The sequence below is a fragment of the Macaca mulatta genome, chromosome 5, assembly GCF_049350105.2.
Source record: "Macaca mulatta isolate MMU2019108-1 chromosome 5, T2T-MMU8v2.0, whole genome shotgun sequence".
In the NCBI taxonomy this organism is placed as follows: Eukaryota; Metazoa; Chordata; class Mammalia; order Primates; family Cercopithecidae; genus Macaca; species Macaca mulatta.
This window is the reverse complement of record NC_133410.1, coordinates 98,596,805-98,616,287: the sequence shown is the minus strand read 5'-3', so window position 1 is coordinate 98,616,287 and position 19,483 is coordinate 98,596,805. Positions and strand designations below refer to the sequence as shown.

At 39.6% G+C, this 19,483-nt stretch overlaps 1 protein-coding gene across 3 annotated transcripts in view; it reads left to right on the top strand.

Moving 5' to 3' along the window:
- The first annotated feature begins 276 nt into the window (after positions 1-276).
- GPRIN3 (GPRIN family member 3) overlaps positions 277-19,483 on the top strand; it is a 61,660-nt gene continuing 42,453 nt past the window's right edge. The window contains exon 1 of one of the 3 annotated variants that reach the window (XM_001101149.5): positions 277-672. The gene's annotated coding sequence lies outside the window, so the exon portion shown is untranslated. Of the gene's footprint in view, positions 673-1,213; positions 1,410-19,483 lie in introns of those variants that run through there. The other 2 variants (XM_078002010.1, XM_078002011.1) reach the window with 2 other exon arrangements.

Here is a 19,483-nt window from a genome sequence, read left to right as displayed (position 1 = left end):
ACCTGTGGGAGGGAGCAAGGGCCAGAATGCTTGTTAAATCGCTCTGGGCCCCCAGCCCTCTTCCTTAATCCCTTCTTAACTTTCCATCTATCTCTGGTCTCCAGGGGTGCAGAACTGCAACCCACCAGCCCTTTCCCAGCTCCCCGGCCCGGCGCTCAGCAGCCTGGGCTGCAACACTTTCCCCCAGGACCGGGAAGGCGGGGGAGGGGGTTTGGAGGGGGCGGAGCTCGGCCTCCTGCTGCCGCCGCTGCTGCTGCTGCCGCCGCCGCCGCCTGCAAAGCTGTCGCCCCTCTCTCGGATGCTCAGGCTGGCCAGCGCTGGACAGATGGGTGCACCCCGGGCCTGACGGATGAACAGTCGGGCAAGTGAACTCTCACCTCCAAACTGGCTCTGCGCCCGGCTGGGGCGGCGGCGGCGTCTGCAGCCCCGCGGTGGGGGCAGCCCCCTAGGTCTCCGCCAGACTGCTGCGCGCCTCCTCTGCTCTTGGCATAGTAATTTCAGTTCCTGAACGCACGGAGCTCGCTCCGGGACCGGGCTGAGAAGGACCTCAGCTCGCTGGCCCGCCGGAGCCATCGGTGTGGCGCCGAGAGACGGTGCTTGGGATATGCGACGGGGAGCCCCCGCCACAGCGCAGGCAGTGGCCCCGCCGCGCCGCGGAGCCGGGCAGAGCAGGTAGGAGACCCGCGGCGGTGGGAGGAGACGCCCCCTGCGCACCTACGCCCGGCGGCCAGCGCAGGGGACCGGAGCCTGGTGGTGTGCTCTGGAGGGATGCGGAAGGGATTCGATCCCACATTTTGCCCAGGGATCCTTTGCCTGTTGCTCTTGTCTCAGTCCCATCCTGCGCTCTAGGAGGGGCAGTCTTTCTGGCAGGTGATGAATTTCTCTGCAAGGTCATTGCTCTCTTAGGCTCTGGCTTTGAAGGTAAATGGGAGAAGACGCCTGCTGATGGTGGGCAGGGGGATTTATAATCAATCCGGTCTGCACACTGCGAATATTCGAATATGGGGGGGGGGTGTGTAACATTTATCTCATTTTCCTATGCTTATCCCCTTTAAGGTCAAAACACCATAGAAATATATATTACATATGCATTTATATATGTGTGTGTATACACACATACATACATTCGTATGTATATAGGTTTTCTTGAGGTAGGCAGAAAGAAGAGGAAGGGCGGGCAGGGGTTGATAAAGGGAAATCGTTGTAGAGACCTGTTCACTAATAGAGGCGAACTTTGGAACCACATTAAATCAGGGTAGAGACTAGAGGTGATAAACAGTTCTTTCAAGATGGGCTTTAGAAGAGGTCTGAAGGAGCCTGTCAGCCAACACACACAGATCTTCATGCTCTCCAGGCAGATGGAGACGATGTAAGCAACATTTCAGACGCAACAATGGATAGTGAAAGAGGTAATATGCCACTGGGAAGTGATTTTTGGGTGGTGGGAAGGCATTGAATCCAGACCAGGTTTCAAGGGCTTGCTGGAGGGGCGTTGGGAGAAATCACCGCTTGGGGTGTAGACAGTTCAAGGTTAAGACGATGTGAATGTCCACAAAGCAGCCGAGGAGATGAGCAAAAGGCCTGGAGGGGGAGGGGAGAAACGGAGCTCTGAGCAGTCACTCAAGAAGCACCCACCTTTGAGTAAGGTGTCTTCTTCCTCTTGGTTAAAGCAGTACTTGGATATGCGCCATCTAAATATTTTCACAACACATTTGTTTAAAGATCCATTGGACTATGTTTTTACTTTGTTTTTGCAAGGTATCTGGGTCATGGTGGGACTGGAAGAAACTGAAGTGTTTACAACACCAGCAAGATTTGGAAGAGAGGGTTGATTAAGGCTTAGCTTCATGAAATATTTACACATCTCCTGCGTGGGCTTTTGTTTGCTCTTGTTGGTGCTGCTGCTTGATAATGCTTTGAGTGTACTTCTCTCGTATGTGCTTATTTTCCAGTTATAAACTATTCTTTCTTTTCCCATTGTGCTCACCATTGGCCTGCCCTGAGTAACAATTGTGGGAATAAAGGTACATGAGTCACAGCCCAAAGCAGAAAATCTCTGCTGCTATCTGCAAAAGACAGGAGTTTGCATTAGAGAATGTTCTTTTGAAATAGAAGCAGGAAGAACATTTTTTGAGTTTTTGTGTGTGTTTAGTTTTTCAAGTTTTGTGTGTCTTTAATCAGGGGAATAGGTTATTGACTCAAAAAAAAAAAAAAAAAAAACCCAGTAATTGCAATTGCAAGTCTAGATGTTATATGATTGAAATTTATTTTGGAAACAGCAGAGGAACTCATGGAGAGCCATGTACAGTGTATTGTGGTGTGGTGAGCCTTCACCTAATCACTAACTAGACTTCTGCGAAAATGATTAGGACAAAATCACAAGTGCATCAGCTTCACATGGGAAGTAGAGGACTGAAGCGTTATATGAGTCAGATCAGTGTCAATTGGAGGGCAGGCTGGATTCCAGCAAGCTGTTTTGAAATTTGAGTGTTTTAATTGCCTCAAAAGAATTGCCCAATATGCTTAATTATTTGTTCCTGCAACATTTTCTTAATTATGCCTCAACATACTTAAAAGACTATATTTAGATCTAGCTATCCTTCGCCGTTTGAATTTCCAGTCGCAAAATCTGCAGCCTGCAGGAAGCATGGAAATATTGGTCCTGGAATCACAAAATTATAAAATATTGGGCTCAGAGAAGGAGGACACATTATTCTAGCCACAGCTCATATTTGAGCTCTTTCATTGGCAGCTGCTCCTGCCCTTTATGCACTCATTTATTCACTTTTTCGTGAATATATGTTGATATATTTAATCCTGGACTAAACATGGTCCTAGATTGTGGAATAGAAGAATAAACAAGACATAGTCTCAGCCTGCAAAACTTGGGAGGGATACTGCCAGCAACCGCTGGTGGAGTGCCCTGACGGGGTGCTGTGGAGGCCAGGGTAGAGGTGGAGAGAATAAGGAGAGTTTCCCATGGACCTGAAAGATGAGAGGATCTAGTCCAGTGAAGAGGCGAGGAAAGGACATTCCTGGTGTAGGAACCAAAATAAGCAGAGACCAAGGAAAATACGCAGCTCCAGGTGATTGAAAAACAGTGTGAGTACGTAAAGATGGCAAGATGAGAATGGAGAGGGCAGCAGGATCCACCTACAAACTGAAGTCCTAAAGGCCTGCCAACTCATCTGGTCAGTAAACCATTTTATCAGGGTGACTTAGGTGAATGCATTCATTTTAAGGGTCTATGGTATTCAGATTACCCAAATTTATATTCTTCAAATATCTGAAAACTGTATTTACCTTAATTTACAATAGACTGCTTAAACGGGGAAAAGTCTTAATTCTTTTTGGCTCAAATATTTCATCCACAAATGTCTACCACCTACTTTGCATATTAGAAAAATAAGAGAGAGAATGGGGGAGCAGAGGTTTGAATTTTATACAAATGAGTTATAAAAACTCAAGGATTCTTATTTTTATGAGAATAGAATTCAGGGGAAAAGAATTACAAATAGTATATATTCTAAGTATTTATTTGTCCTAGATGACTCCCAGAGGCAAATGTATGATAGTGTAAAAAACAGACTGAACAAACAAGTAACTCAGAAACACAGGCTAAAGAGACCCCAAAGGCCACATACATTTTTAAAAATTATTTTTTAAATGAGAGAAATAGTACAGTAATCCCACGGTAATCATTAAGTGCCCTTCAAGAATGGTGCTTTTCAAACCAACACACTGTGAAGTTAGTTTAGTGGGTCCGATCAGCATTTTTATTTTTGAAAAATAAAAGACTGAAACAGAAGAGTAAGTATTGTTCATGAAATTCCTTAAATATATATACATATATGTGTGTATGTGTGCACGCCTGCATAATGGACTGTGATGTAAAATGTATACCTCGTTATACATTATGTTCCAAAAAGTCTGAAAGCTCCTGCTTTAAGTGATACAAAGAAGAGATGCTCCCAGTTTGCAAGATGCCAAGAGCCGACCAAGAGATCTGACAGATCTGATAGACAAGCATTTTCCGCAATATTCTGAATAGCATAATTGCCTGATTGAGGAAGGCAAGACTTATGATTTACCGACTGCATGGCAGTAAAGTCAAAGAGCAAGATCCTTGGGTACTGAATTAGTCTGGAAAGACTTCAAGGAGGAGGGCAACCTTGAGTTAGTTTATAAAAGACGGATGGATCTGGATGGGCAGTGAGGAAGGGGTGCTGATTTTGTGTCTATAGAAGGAGGAAGCAAAGAATGAGTGGAGTAATGGCAGTTATATTGAAGAATCATTAAGAAAAGAAAAAATAAGTATCAAGTTGGGGGAAGAGAATTGCAGTAGAATTTCTGATGGACTGAAATATTACATGAGTTACTTTTTAAAAAAGTAAAATTCATTGTGTATATTTAAGGTATACAACATGATGTTATAAGATATATACATTGTGTGTGTGTGTGTATATATATAGTAAAATGGTGACGGTGTCTGTAGTGGAACCAAATAACGTATACATCATCTTTTATATCTACTACTTTGTATCCTTTGACCTGGATGTCCCCTTTTCCTCCCTGACCATTTTCACCCGGTAATCACTGTTCTATTCTCTATCTCTGTATATTTGACCTTTTTTGAGTTGTTAATTATTTTATGACTAAGATCTATTTTCCTAATACTGCTACTTTAAGAAAATCTAGCCAGAGTGGCCATAACATCATAAATCTGCCATTTCCTGCCATCTTTTTATTTGTTTTGCAGTAATTTACTGGTTAGGCCTTGTTCAGTTGAATCTTGCTGTTGAACTATTGACATTACGATATACGCCACATTGTGGCGTGATTATTTCATTTCTCAGAATGCAACTACAATCATTGGCACAGAAGGCAGAGGTGGTCATGTGAGGAACTGACAGGCTGTGAAGATGATCGCTTGGTAGCCATGAGCTCCTGAAGGAAGGGCAGCATCTGCCATATTTTCTTTTCGTCAGTTGCTCTGTGACTTGTCCGTCTTCTTAGTTCGATATTTAAATATGTTTGTATGCATTTTTAGACATTTTATTCTTGTGTTTTGCTGTCCCCTAACAGTTATTCTGAGGAAAACAGTTATTCTGAGGAAAAGTTAGAGAAGAAAACCTTTACTTGTGTTCCTGAACATTTTCTTGGTGGGCTTCATTCAGCTCTCGCTGTCTTTTCTCTGGAATAGAACAATTTTGTGATATTGACACCCTTTTAAATGAAGCTATGCCTTTAAACAGAAGAACAATGCCAGTTAATTCAGAGATTCATCTGCTTGAATTAGTTGGAGTGCAACCAAATATGGAACTTTGCTTTAAAAAAAAAATTACTTGGACCTCTTTCTTGTCCTTATCAGCATGTTCAAATTAGTGATAAACTAACTTTTTTCACATAAGCATCAAGTCTGGAATAATAAAAACATTTAGAGTCTGCATTTGGATTGAAATTCTGAAATTACTGAATTTCAGGGAGAAAATGTATATACTCTTACAATTTAAATCACGTACTGTCTTGAATGCCAGTGAGAAAAGTTTTCACAGCTTTTTAACTGGGCATATTGGAGTTGGCAACATAGTAACAGCTTTCTAATTGTTCATGTCGGTAATTAAATTATTGGCTTTATTTTGAAGCTAGCAGCATAATCTGGGACCCCAATTATTATTACCAGGCAGTTATAAATGACCTTAATCTGAATCTGAATCTGAATCTGGAGGTGGGGCTTAGAAATCTGTATTTTTATGAAGGTCCCAAAAGGATTCCAGTACCCAGATTTGGAAACCATTGCCTTTATTTACAAAGAAATAAAATGATTACAGATGAGTCCCAAGGAAGTTAATAACTGTTTCTAGTCACTAATAGAGCTGAAGCTAAAAATCCAGAACTCTTCTTTCTAATTCCCCATTAATTCTTGGCTAAGGGGAAAATGACCAGGACCTGATGACAACGTCCAAGAGTCCTCTCCATGGTGAGGGAGAAGAATCAGTTACTATGCACCCCTTCCTCCAAAATTGAGAGTCAATTCAGTAAGTCTGCCTAAATGACAATGCCATGATCTCATCTCTGTCCCAAGGGTCTAGTGTAGCAGAAATATCGTGGGGAACAGCTGGGTGATCTAAGACAAGACAATTTATTGGCCTTACACACCAGATTCCATTTAAAATTTTTAATTCTTGGATCCTAAATAGTGCGGATATCAAGCCACCTCTAGAAGATTGGTTTAGTCAGGATTCACAGCCTTGTGACTCTTACAGAAGCAAGAGAACCCTAAAAAAAATTCTGGAGGCTAGAGAGTAAAAACTCACAGTGTCAGGCATCTCCGGGGACCTCAACATTGTTGCTAATTCAGTAATGGAAAGACGGAGATCTATCTCCAAAGCTCCTTTGACAATCACATTTGCATCTGTTAATTTTCTGGAGGAAAAAAGAGTTACAGAGAATTTTTTTAAAACTTGAATTGCAAATAGTCCATCCAAGTGGGAGATCTGGTTTATGAAGAATAATCAGATGCTTTATGTTAATAGATTCCTGATTGTTTTTCAGAAATCAGTTGTTAATGATTTCTAAATAGTGTAAAGTTAAAATAACCATATTGTGTCTATGGGAGACTCCTCTCTTTCTTTATAATGTATAACTTTGGTTAAATGAAATGCCTGAGGGAGTAAAGTGTTTGTGTGAACTATATTTTCTGAGTAATCAGAGCATTTTTTGTTTCAATTCTTGTCGACAGTTTTTCTAAAATGTAACAGCCTGCAAATATTATCAAGATTCAAAATTTTGCATTGCCTCTGTGTCTTTATTCTGAATTATGACTGTATAGGACAGATACGCTGAATATAACATAGAAGTTTTTCTTGTATTTCTTCCTTTTTACTCTGTAATGTGAATGTGCTTTCTCAGCATACATTGAAAAAAAAAATTGTTGTTCAAAAATGCAAAAGACATTTGACTCGTTGTGAGTTCCACTTTCCTGGAGTTTGCTCTCTGCTTTTGCCATGACATCACTTTGAAATGCTCATTCCTTCACTCCACATTAGTTTCTCAATCCACTCAAAGCATGGCTTACAGCTCCGTGATTGCAGCAAAACTTTCGTAATCCTTAAGACCTGTTTCTAATTTGTTTTATACGTAGCATGATTCTTAAATTTATACTTAGTCGTATTGTTAATTAAGCATGCCTTTCTTTGAATTTTTCTACAAGGTATTTCTCCCTGAAAAATGCAGGTAAAAATGAAGCAGCTAAAATTTTAATTGTTAATTAAAATTAACAATTTTAAATTCCAGTAAAAATTTTAGTCAGGGCTAAAGTTAGTAAATGCATATTCGTTTTCACCTGCATCCTTGGTTGAGTAAAAATTGCTTATGACAAGTGGGTATGGATGATTGTTCTTATTTTCATGTCGAACATGTTCTGAAAACAGTCAGAGAGCAGAAGTCTATCATTGTCAGGGTAAGGGGCTGAGCTCTGATTAAGTGAGTGAAAATGCACTTACAGTCTCCTTTCACATGAGGGATTGTCTACCCAAGTGGATTCTCAGAGTAGAAGAAAGCTTTGCTGTGAGCATCTGAGGCACTTGGTACACTTCACTTTACTTGTCTGGGCCTCAGATTTGGAGATGTACGTACCAAATCAGAATTGAAAATTGGCAGTCTGTGGGCCCAGCAGGAAAACTGTGACCTTCAGGTATTTATTTTTTAATTAAGCCATTGTTTAAACATCAGATCTATTATAAAAAAAAATGAAGCCCTCACCCACATTCTCTAGGCTGGAGCTGAACAGCAATATATATGCTACTTCATTATTTTGCTGTAGTCCCCACTTCTCAATGTCTCACTGACATTGAGGATTTATATAAGTCACTTGTGCCTAACAGCTTCACTTCGTTGTGTTACTACCTCAAACCTGTAGGTACTGAGTCTGTAAAGTCTGGACTACTTAGGTGTTCTCTAAGTACCATTGAGCTCCAAAATGCTATGACTATACTCATGAAATGGATGTGTCTACAAAGCCAAAAGGTAATGCACCAAATATAGTTAACCCCCGTGAACCATAGTGAGGGTCTCAAAATTTTACAATATCAAAATATGTAGAGTCTGTGAAAGTTTAATGAATTAAAATTGAGTTAACGTAGTCTGTTAAAGAATAACAGAGTTTTTCATCTGTGTACTTGCTTGCTTTTTACTGCACCACGAGTGGCGAATAAAAAATATTAGCAGTTTTAACAATAATGTAATTTATTTTTTCTTTACCGTAAAGACCAACAACTGAGATCTCACATTGGATTGCTTTATGTACTTTTAAATGCACCATATCTTTATCTTATGTATAATTTTTAACATATAGGCCAAACTTGCATAGATAGCTTCCTGAAAGTCCAGAGTATATCTCAATCTTTCAAGTAATGCTGCATTTTATTTAGCAGGCCTGGCAGTTGAGATGAACTTTCAGGAGTAGCATCAACTTGTGTCCCAGCTTGTATTTCTGTATAGCCTAGAAATGCTCAGTTATTGATTGCAGTAGGCAGTGTTTGCATCCCCTCTCTGAGGCTAGGCAGATCACTGCACAGTCTGGCCACTTGTGCTATGTTAATATGGCTAAAAAATGAGATGACTGCATCAGGGTTGATTTATTCATGTTGCAAACAAAGACAAATGCCCTTTTGAGGCAACAAGATGGAAAACTCAGGCAGATCTCTTCGATAGGGAAAGCTGTCTTCCCAGCGCTCTGAAATCTCTCATGCCTTCTCAACTTCTGCTGCCACTTTCCTTCCTCATGCACACTTCGCGGCATACCACCCCCACTTCGTGCCTCCTACTTTATTTCTAAAAACATCCCCTCATCTAATTATTAATCCTAAAGTGTCGGTGCTTCAGCAACTTCACTTAAAGACAGTGCCGAGAATAGTACCGATCGAAACGAACAGAGGACACAGTGCCACATTGACTCTGCGCTTTCTTTGGAGAGAGTGGCATTTCCTTATAGAATGGTGACCGTGTTTAAGTATCAGGCGTCCTGTCACCTAAAATGAATTGATAATATATAAAAGACCATAGGTGTTAAAAGTCTTTAGAGATAAAGTTATTTTTCTGAAAGTGCCATTTAAAACACAAATTTAGTTCACTGAAATGTTTATGTTCTCTTATGAAGAAACTGTTCTGCTATTCCCCTGGTGGCTATTTTGATGTTTAGAACTATAATGATAGGTTTTTAAAAAATCCTCCCTGTGGGGTTTGTGGCTTTTGAGTGATGAAATCTGAGTGTCCGAGAGGGAGGGAAAACGTTAATAACCTGAGCTGGACTGGATTGAGGGCATCTCAGCTCCTTTTACTTTGCAGATTGAATCAAAGCTTTCCTCCAACTGGAAATAGGAATTTATTTAGGAGGTGAGAGATAGAATGTGAAATGGGGTTGGCAGAAGGCCCTGGTTTAAGAAAGGTGAATTCTTTGGATCATTTAATAAATCTGTATCAAGCACTTTAGAGATATATATATATATGTGTATGTGTGTGTGTGTGTGTGTGTGTGTGTATCCCTGTTCTGTGTGCTAGGGGCTCAAAATTGAATAATACATAGTCTGAACTCTCAAATAATTCCCAGATGATGGGAATAAGCTTAGTAATAAATATAGTTCAACAAAATTAGAATGAGCTCTTTTCCTGGTCATGATCTCAGAGAATTCCCCTGGTAGCCTAACAACCTGGGTCCCTCCTCTGTCCTAACCAAGAAGCCCTGTACCTCTTTCTTCCTTCCTGTGTGCTGAGCAATTCAGCTTCATTTCCGTTCCTCTTCACAGCTTCACCACCTGCTTGCCACACCTGGGTTCCTTTCCTCCCTGCCAGGCTAACTTGAAAAGTATATGTCTTTCCCATACTCCACTTCCTTAATGTTGTAGAAAATAAAGTCACAGACACGTGCATTTTTGACTTAATGCTGTTAAAAACAACTAAGAAGCAGAGGGTAGCAGAAGTGACAAAAATGGAACAGATATAAGATGTAGAATTCTTATTAAGAGTCTGCTGGTCTGTGTACTACAAGCAATTTCTTTCTCCTGAGGGTACCAGAACCTCAGTGTAACTTCATTTCCATCTTCTTTCCTATTCAAGAAAATATCCACACATGCCAGTGAGATGAGTGAGAGTGACATTATTATAGAAATAACTTGATTTTTAAGGTTAATATAATTCATTAGAGAAAACAGCTCTAAATTATACTTTAATAAATAATTTGCTGTCATTGGTGCTTTATCATTGCTCATAAACTCTCTGTGATACACGAGTGTATTTTAAGACTGTTTAACGGCCACTGTTTTAGATAATTGCTTAGACTCTCAGGAAGCTCTTCCACCGTTGGGGAATGATCTTGAGTCAGATCAGTGTTGGGGAATGTACCCATTCCAATGGTACTCTAAATACCCAGCTGTTTACATAGCTGCTCTGTGAAATACCCCATGCCTTCTTGCTGTCTTTTTATCCTGAGGAGGTGCTCACCACTCTCCATTGGTCTCCCTCTCCAGGGCTTCAACTTTGGAAGTTTAAGTGGTAATTCATGCCTCTGGAATGCCTAGTAAGTGATTCCATCACTGTGTATTTTCCCTGACTGGGAGGAGAGCCTCCTTTGCTTTGGAGCGCAGAGAATGGTGGTGTAGGGGAAATAAAAGAAATGGAGCCTCCATTGTAGAATTAATGATGATGAGTGGAAAAGAATGAAACACCAACTAAACGCATGCAGGAAGAGGGTTTAAAATTCATTAAAGAAGGAACAAGAAATAAAACAAAACAAACAAAAAAACACTTGAGGCACTTTGCCATCTTGATTCTAGAGCATAAGAGAACCCTAACACGTGTATCCGTATATATCCATCTACTTTCCAAAGGAAATGGGTGAGGGTTAGACTACAGATATGTAAAAATCCTTCAAAATTTTATTCTTCAGGCTTATCTGCCACTGGCATCTTGCTAAAACCACTTCTCCTTTAAAGAAATCTCTGAGGTTTGTACTATTAAATAATAGCACATTAATAATTCACCATTCTAGAGATGAGGAAATAGATAACTTGCCCAAAGTCCCACAGATGGTAATGGAGCTGTGTCAATTCAGTTGTCCAACTTCAAAGGCCGTGAGCTTCACCACTTTGCTGCACTGCAGGACTCTGTTGGTGATGCAAATCACAGTGGGTCAAAATGTAATGACTCAGTACGATTTTATGAACTTCTGTCTTCTATCTTGGATTTCATCTTGTGTTGCCTAAAAAACAAATGTGAAAGCTTCTAAATCAGCAATAAGACATTAAAAAAAAAACAGGATGAGTTCAAAGACACGTATTTTAGGTTAAAATTTTATAGAGCATTGCATAGGTGATAAAATTGGCAAACATAACTTTTTATCAAGATACCAGGTAACACGTGTGTTCAGCAAACAACATTTCTTTGTTTCTCAAAAGAAAAACCAATTGCTTTTCTTATGACACATGTGTGTGCACACCCACACACATACACACACACACACACACACACACACAAACAGAAAAAACAAACATGTGTCTTTGTTTAACTGCCTATGGACTTTGGACCTAGAAACTATTTATAGAACTAGTGTTTCCGTGATTGATGTTTTAATCATAGACATTCATTTACTTATGAAAGTTAAGCGATTCCTTATTATAGCTTACAGCTAAGTGTTCTCATTGCAAATGGAATACTAAAAAAAAAAAAGGTAATCCACGCACAGGAGGCCCATTTGAGACAATTCCTTCTTAAAACTATAGTTCTAATGAATTAATGGTACTTGGTAGGAGGATGAATATACCTGTCTGTCCATTTGGAAGGTGAAAATCCAATAACTGAAAAAAGCCATGATTTCTGCCTTAGTTTTTGAGTTCCTTAATAAACGATTGATTTTTTTTTTTCTAGTAAAAGAAAATGGACAGAAGTCACCTAGAGGCATTAGTCTTATAACTGGATCCTTTGAATCACTCTGGAATATCTTTACCACCTCATGTCATTTCAGAATTCAAACTCTTTGTTCCCGGAGGTAACACAGTAGAGGGCACTGCTTTTCAAAGTGCAGATTTCCGGCAGCTACCTGTGAGAGGATTTTAGGTGGTATACAGACTTCCTTTTGATTTTAATACTTATGAATTTATTTAAATATAGAAATATGTTCAGAACACATTTCAAAATATATTTTTAAAAATATATGCTATGAAAAATAATATAACCAATACATCAAACCTGTAATTTCACAGATATTATTTTTTAGGACAAGGCTAATGTTTTCAACCAGTGCACTAGTTAAAGTCAATTTAATGGAAAATTGAGTTAAAAAAAAAAGTGGTTTAGATAGGAAGCACATGAGGCTAAAATCATGAAATGGGTACACAAATGTCACAGTCCCTGAGAGTGGTACATGAAGTCATTTCATTGCCCATGGCACCTCAGGTTCTCTCTAGAAATGAGAGGGCTGGTCCAGAAATCCCTAAGATCAATTCTAGCTCAGATGCCCCACCACTTGTTTTTTTAAATCTTACTTGTTTTCTTCTTCATTCATGGGCTTATTTTCTGAATTTTAGGCCCCTTCTGCCGTTGTTGGAACCCAAACGGGCCCTTCTTATCTCCCCCTCTTCATCATCACCAAGCATGTATGCCTTCATTCATTTACGCATGTAGTCATTTAGCCCTACACCCTAGGGAGAGCTTATGGACTAGGTAATGCGGGCATGCAAGAAAGCTACAGAGTTCTAGACCTCTGACTTCTGGGTAAAATGAGTATATTTGTCTATGTTTCACGTTGAAGTTAAAGCTGTTGAATGAAAGGCCTGGACTTCTGCCATCATTTTGTCTTTGCAGTTCTTGAACAACTGAGAGATCTTCAATGGAAGGCCCCTTCATTGATAAAATGCATTATCAAGGCTCATGTTACAAATTTAAAATGTGTGTTGAGGTCCGTATGAGTGCATAACGTGTGAGAATGGAAAAAAGGGGGTTCTACATTTCATAGCTAGAAATGTCTAATTCTTGGGTCGTTTTGAATACAAAGGGAAAAAATTAGTACTTTCGTTATTTTGGAGTAGCTGTTAATACATCTTTGATCTGTTAGAAATCTTTATACGTCTGAGTCATAGGAGGAATTTCAACACTTGTCAGTTTTTTGGGCTACATTGAGAGGGGAATCAAGTTTCAATACTGCTTATTGCTTTTTCATATAATTAAACTCCGAACACGTGGTTAAGGTATATGATTATTTTTCCTTGGGAATTTGTCCTTGAGAAACATTGTTAAGATGTTTTACAGCATTTGAGTGTGGTGAGTATAAATTGTCACAAACATTTATGTGATGTCAATGGAACTGTTTTATGCTTGCCAGCAATTCATAAGATTTTGCTATAGTGGTGAAAAGGATATAGCAGTGGTTTCCTGCTGGAGTTTCTATATAATAGTGAGAAAAGCATCAGAGGATGTAGTTGGTTGTGGTTGTTTGCTCATACCCTGCTGCTCTTTTCTTTTTTGTAAAAAACAGGAAGCTGAAATGTGTTCTTTACTTAGTTCAACTGATGTTTAATAAGGACTTATCTGTGTGCCAGTATGGGAGGATGTAAAAATGAGAAGATGCATCTCTGCCTTTAAAGACCATAAAATCTTCAGAAATTATGTAAAACATTAGGAATTTAAGTAAAAAGTTCGAAGTGCTTCATGGCAATATTTGTTTATTCTCAATGCACATACATTATGATAAAAATTGATTAACTGAAATTGGTTTCAATTTTCTTTCTTAGAGGAGGTGGGTCTCATTTTGTTGGCAAGGCTGGTCTTAAACTCCTGGGTCAACTGATCCTCCCACCTTTGCCTCCCAAAGTGCTGAGATTACAAGTGTGAGCCACCATGCCCAGCCTGTTATCGAAATGTTAATGTTTAGATTTCATCATGAGTGATACAACTTTCCAAGTGTCACATTAAAACATATTTCAAAGAAACAGCTAATTCACTCAGGTAGTTTTTAACTCATTTTTACACTGAAGTTCAAATTAATTGTTAGTTTTTCTGTATTCTCTGGTTATGGAGCAGATTCCCAATTCCTCAGCTTACCAGTTTGGAGAGGAATTGTGTGAAAGAGCATATTCCAAGTCCCTATTCCCAAAACAAGAGAGAATAAAATAACATACTTAGGCTCAGTACGTTAGTACTATTTCATTTGACAGTATCATACATTTTAAAAAAAGAAAGGCATGCACAAAAGAATATTTGTAACCCAGTACGTATTCTGAATAGAAATGATTTAATGGAATCCCAATCACTTAGAGAAGCAGAACCACTATGGTAATATGGAATAATGGATTTAGTTTCAGTTTTAGACCTTGCACAATTGTGGGAGCTTTGCAGTTGCTTTCACATCTGGTATGGAGCTAAAGTCATCATAGGTTAGCAGAGCTGGCAATTGGGAAGAAAAGCTGAATTTGAAGTAGAGCTGAGCAAGGGCAAACTAGAACCTGCAGGAGAATATGAAACCCATAAAGATAAACTGGAACTTGTATTTGACTCATACTTCTCCGTCCTCAATGACCCTGACTTGAACAGCCTGAAAGGGACTGGCACTCTTCACTGCAAAGCCATTCATGCACCTGGCCCAGAAACCAAAAGAGGAGATCTATGGGGAACCAAAGGTCCGGCAGCCTGGCTGCTGCCTAACATGGACAAGGTGAGCTGGGAGGTCAGTGAGCTGCACTTGTTGACTACACTGACCTTCAGGGCAGAATGCTGTTGTTTCACTTTTACCTTCCAAAGGTCACACAAATTTCCCTTGTAGCCAACTGGAATGAAGAACGATTTAGGAAAGGGCATTCTGGGAATGAGTTTCCATCAGATCTAGACAGTGATACAAAACCAACACAGAGGATGCTAGCCCATAAAAGGAGAAATATTTGCAGTCAGGAAATCTCTTACTTTTAGTTCTCCAAGAAACCTTCCAACTGAAGGATAACTAATCCATGCTGCTCATGAACTATGTCTAAGAAGTTTTCTTCTGTAGACTTCTATAGACTTCTATAGACTATACACAACTAGAACTTGTTGGTTTACTTCCATTCAAAAACTGAAGTTTCAGAAGAAGTAGATATTAATGTAAAGAAATTCCAAGATGCATGTCATTTACCACTGAACTCATCTCTCTAAAGTATGCATCATCCTGTGATATAAGTTAATGAGATTAACTCCCATGTGGCTGGTTGATGTAGTGACAAACTTATTTTCTGCCACAATAGATTCTAATCTCCATTTTTAGATTTCTGTAGGTGCTACAGAAAGTTTACATAATATAATGTTACAGAAAAATGAAAGTTCAGTTAAGAAGTTGCCTCCCCCATGTTTCTTTTATTTATTGTTTTGTTTTGAATCTCTTGCTTGTAAGGATGTATGAATTGGTGCTGTATGAAGTGGTTAGCTTACCAATGGTGGAAGCCAGATGCTATAGCCAGGATTCTTTCAATAAATGGGAGATTGGCCTCTGTATCTTCTGAGAACCTTTCCGTTTTCAAGATTCTTTGAGTCTTCATCAGTGACTCTCAACCTCTTTTTTGCCCCAACTCACTTGACAAATGGTATGTACAGATCAGGTCCCCTCTGTAATTCCAATTCCTTCTCTCTCGCCTAAAAAACACATTGAAATATATGTGATCTAATTTGTAAAGTTAATTAATTAATAATTCTTAATTTCTTACTTAAGTACCAGTGATAGCAATCTTGTCTTCTGTATAAGCACAAGAAATTTATTACACAAACATTTCACAATCTCAAATATGTTTCCCAATTTAGCCCTTGGTAAAGCAAGAAAACAGAAATCTGTTTTTTCAGACATATAAATGAAAATGGAAAAATTCATGAAAAGGGAAGGAAGTATATAGTTTTATTAAAATTCTTTTGGTGTTCCACAATTGACAAAATTAGCCAATGCTAGGTTAGCCTTTGGATGTATTAATTGTGTCACTGTATGTATTAATCTAATCTGATCACACAGAAGCATTTATTTAAGTAGCATGTGTTATTTGCAAAACCCTGCACTTGGGATGGGGTGGCAGAGCTTCACGTATACAAGGATGACTTACCCACAAAGAAACCTTTAGTCTAGTGGGAGAGCTAATACAAATAACCAAATGAAGGGAGAGGAGGAAAAACTGAATGTGGGCTGAGTATCAAAGTAGAAATATTTTGGTTCTAAAAAGATGAAATGTTAAAATTCCATCCCACGCTATATACTAAGAATGGCAGAGAAAAAGCAAAAAAAGCCGGGCGTGATGGCTCATGCCTGTAATCCCAGCACTTTGGGAGGCTGAGACAGGCGGATTACCTGAGGTCAGGAGTTCGAGACCAGCCTGACCAACATGGAGAAACCCCATCTCTACTAAAGATACAAAATTAGCTGGGCGTGGTGGCGCATGCCTGTAATCCCAGCTACTTGGGAGGCTGAGGCAGGAGAATCGCTTGAACCCGGGAGGCAGAGGTTGAGGTGAGCCGAGATCGTGCCGCTGCACTCCAGCCTGGGCAACAGAGCGAAACTCTGTCTCAAATAAATAAATAAATAAACCATATACTAAAAAGAAAAAAAAAAAGCCCTGACAGTACCAAGTGTTGGTAAGGATGTGAAGCAACTGGAACGCTACTATGTTACTAGCGAGAATACAAAATATGGTAGAGAAACCATGGAAGATATTTTGGCAGTTTCTTATAAAGTTAAACGTTCACTTACTATACGACCACTCCTATTTAGCTAAGTGACGAGAAAACCTATGATAACATAAAAACCTATTTATAGTGGCTTTATTCATAATCTCCAAAAATAGGAAATAACTCAAATGTCCCTCAACTGGTAAATGAATAAACGAACAGTGGCACATTCATGCAGTGAAACAATATCCAGAAATAAAAAGGAACAAAGTATTGATATGCACAATAACAGGGATGAATGTCAAGTACATTATGCTAATTAAAGAAGCCAGACTGAAACAGCTAGATGCTTTTATATTTATGTGACATTCTGGAGAAAACAAAACTATGCAGGTGGAGAAGGAGGTCCGCATTAAAGGTGAGGAGAGTTTGACTACAAAGTGTCATGAAGGGGAATTTCTTGGTGGGGGGCAATGGAAATTATTCTGTCTTGATTGTGGTGGTGGTTACACAGAAGCGTTTGTCAAAACTCATAGACCTGTACACCAAAAAAGAGTAAATATAACTGAATGTAACTTGTGTTAATTCTTAAAGAAAAAAAAACCAGTCCCAAATCATGGTCAGGAATATAGCGAATTCCTACTTCTGAGGTCAGAAAAGCAGGCATATGGAGGAGATGTTAATCCTGCTCTCTGTTTATTGACTCAGAAAAGTGTACTCTCTGAACAGATTTGCACTCTGATATCCAGAAATCTTGGGTTAGTTTCTGTCTCAAACGTCTCTTTAAATGGATGGAGGCAAGTATCATGGGACCCTGGATGTCAGCTGACAGTTCTGTTGCCTAAAATAATGTTATGTTCACCATCTGGTGAGCATGTGTGGGAGTAGTGTGTGCTCACTGTGTCCTCTGCTGTTTGTGTGTGAATGGAGCATGCGGCAGGCTCTCCCCAACCTCATACTCTAGAAGCTGAGAAAAATTATTTATTCCAATAGTGTTTATTGAGGTCTTGTTAAATGAGAAGTCCTGTACTACATGCTGTGAGGGCTAAATAGGGAGCTCCATAGAGTCCCTATCAAAAATGGAGCTTATAACATAGTATGAGAGATAAGACATATGCCTCAATAACTGTAATCCAATCAGATTATGGTAAATCCCATAATCGAGGTTTCCTCACTGTTCTATGGATGCTGAGAGGAGAAAGTCCTCACTTCCGGCCGAGGGTATCAGGAAAGGATTATTTTGTGGAGAGTATGGCATTTGTTCTGAAACTTAATGCTTGCAGCAGATCCTAAGCCCTTTGAGAAATGGATGTTTCCTGCCTTATTCACTGGCTTTTTTCTGTACCTAGCCCAGTCCCTGATACACTATTGCTCCATCAATGCTTTGGTGTTAATTCATGAATAAAAGAAAGAACAATCAGCATTTTCAAAGGCAGAGAAGACATTCCAGGGGGCATGGCCTAAGCAGAGGAATGCAGGCAAATGCTTCAAGCATATTTGAAAAACTAAGAGTAGGGCCAAGTGCAGTGGCTCACTCCTGTAATCCCAGCACTTTGGGAGGCCTACGCAAGAGGATGGGTTGAGCCTCAGGAGTTTGAGGCCAGCCTGGGCAACATGGCAAAACTCCATCTCTACAAAAAAATACAAAAATTAGCCAGGCATGGTGACACCCGCCTGTAGCCCAGGTCTCACTCTGGCCGCCCAGGCTGGAGTCTAATGTGTGCCACTGCCCTCCAGCCTGGGTGTCAGGGTGAGACCCTGTCTCAAAAACAAAACAAAACAAAAACACTGAGAATAGTTCAGCCTGGCTGGCGTATGGGAGGATATGGGAAGCAATGTTTCAAAATGGTGTTGGAAACAAACTGGAGAGTGCCAGGTTAAGTGATTTGAACATTTTTCAGTCTAAGAAGCTACTGACAGATTTTTGAACTGAGAGCGATGTGATCAGATCTGTGTTTTAAAAAAGATGTCATTTAACAATGATTATGAGACAGTCACTATTAGTGATTACATAAGCTGCATTGGAGCAGTGGAAAAACTGTGTCTGAGGCAGCTATACCTCACGCATGAAGGTACACGCAGTTGTTGGACTATTACACCTGGAAAACAGGAATCAGAAGACCTGGGATCAAGTCCTAACTTTGCTTCTACACTGTGTAACAAAATTCATACATTTCTGAAATCTCGGTTTTTGTATCTGTGAGGTTAGTGTGGAAATTATAAGAAATAGTATCTGTGGGAGCTTCTTTAATTTTAAAGAGCTATATAAACATAACAGTTATTGACATTTGAGTCTCAGATGTTGGAAAGATAGTTGCAAATGTTTCTGGAGAGATGCCATAGGAGTCAGTGACTCTGTGACTCTAGGAGCTAAGGGACAGAAGCTGTCAAAATGACTTCAGGTTTTGACTCGGAGAACGCTGGTGCCATGAACAGAATTAGTGATGTCAAGAGGGAAAGTTTGTTTTGGCAGAATGATGTTGAATCTAGTGGTGGGTGTTATTTGGGACCCTGGCAGAATATGCAGGTCAGATATCTGGTCCGCACTTATTATATAATAGAAGAGGACCAGGCACGTGAGGAAAGGGAGATGCCTGGATTGAGAGCAATTAAGGTCAGTACCATTAGATATCCTAAGATTAGACGAGATTATCAAGGACAAGAAAGAAGAGGCCTAAAGGAGAGAATTTTCAGTAAAACCGACATTTTGGGTCCAAGAAGGGATTAGTTTGATCTCAGGCTACAAAGGGATGATCTGAAAGTGGAAAGAAGTCGACATAGGAAAATGTCAGAGAGGTAACCAGTGGTAAAAATGATG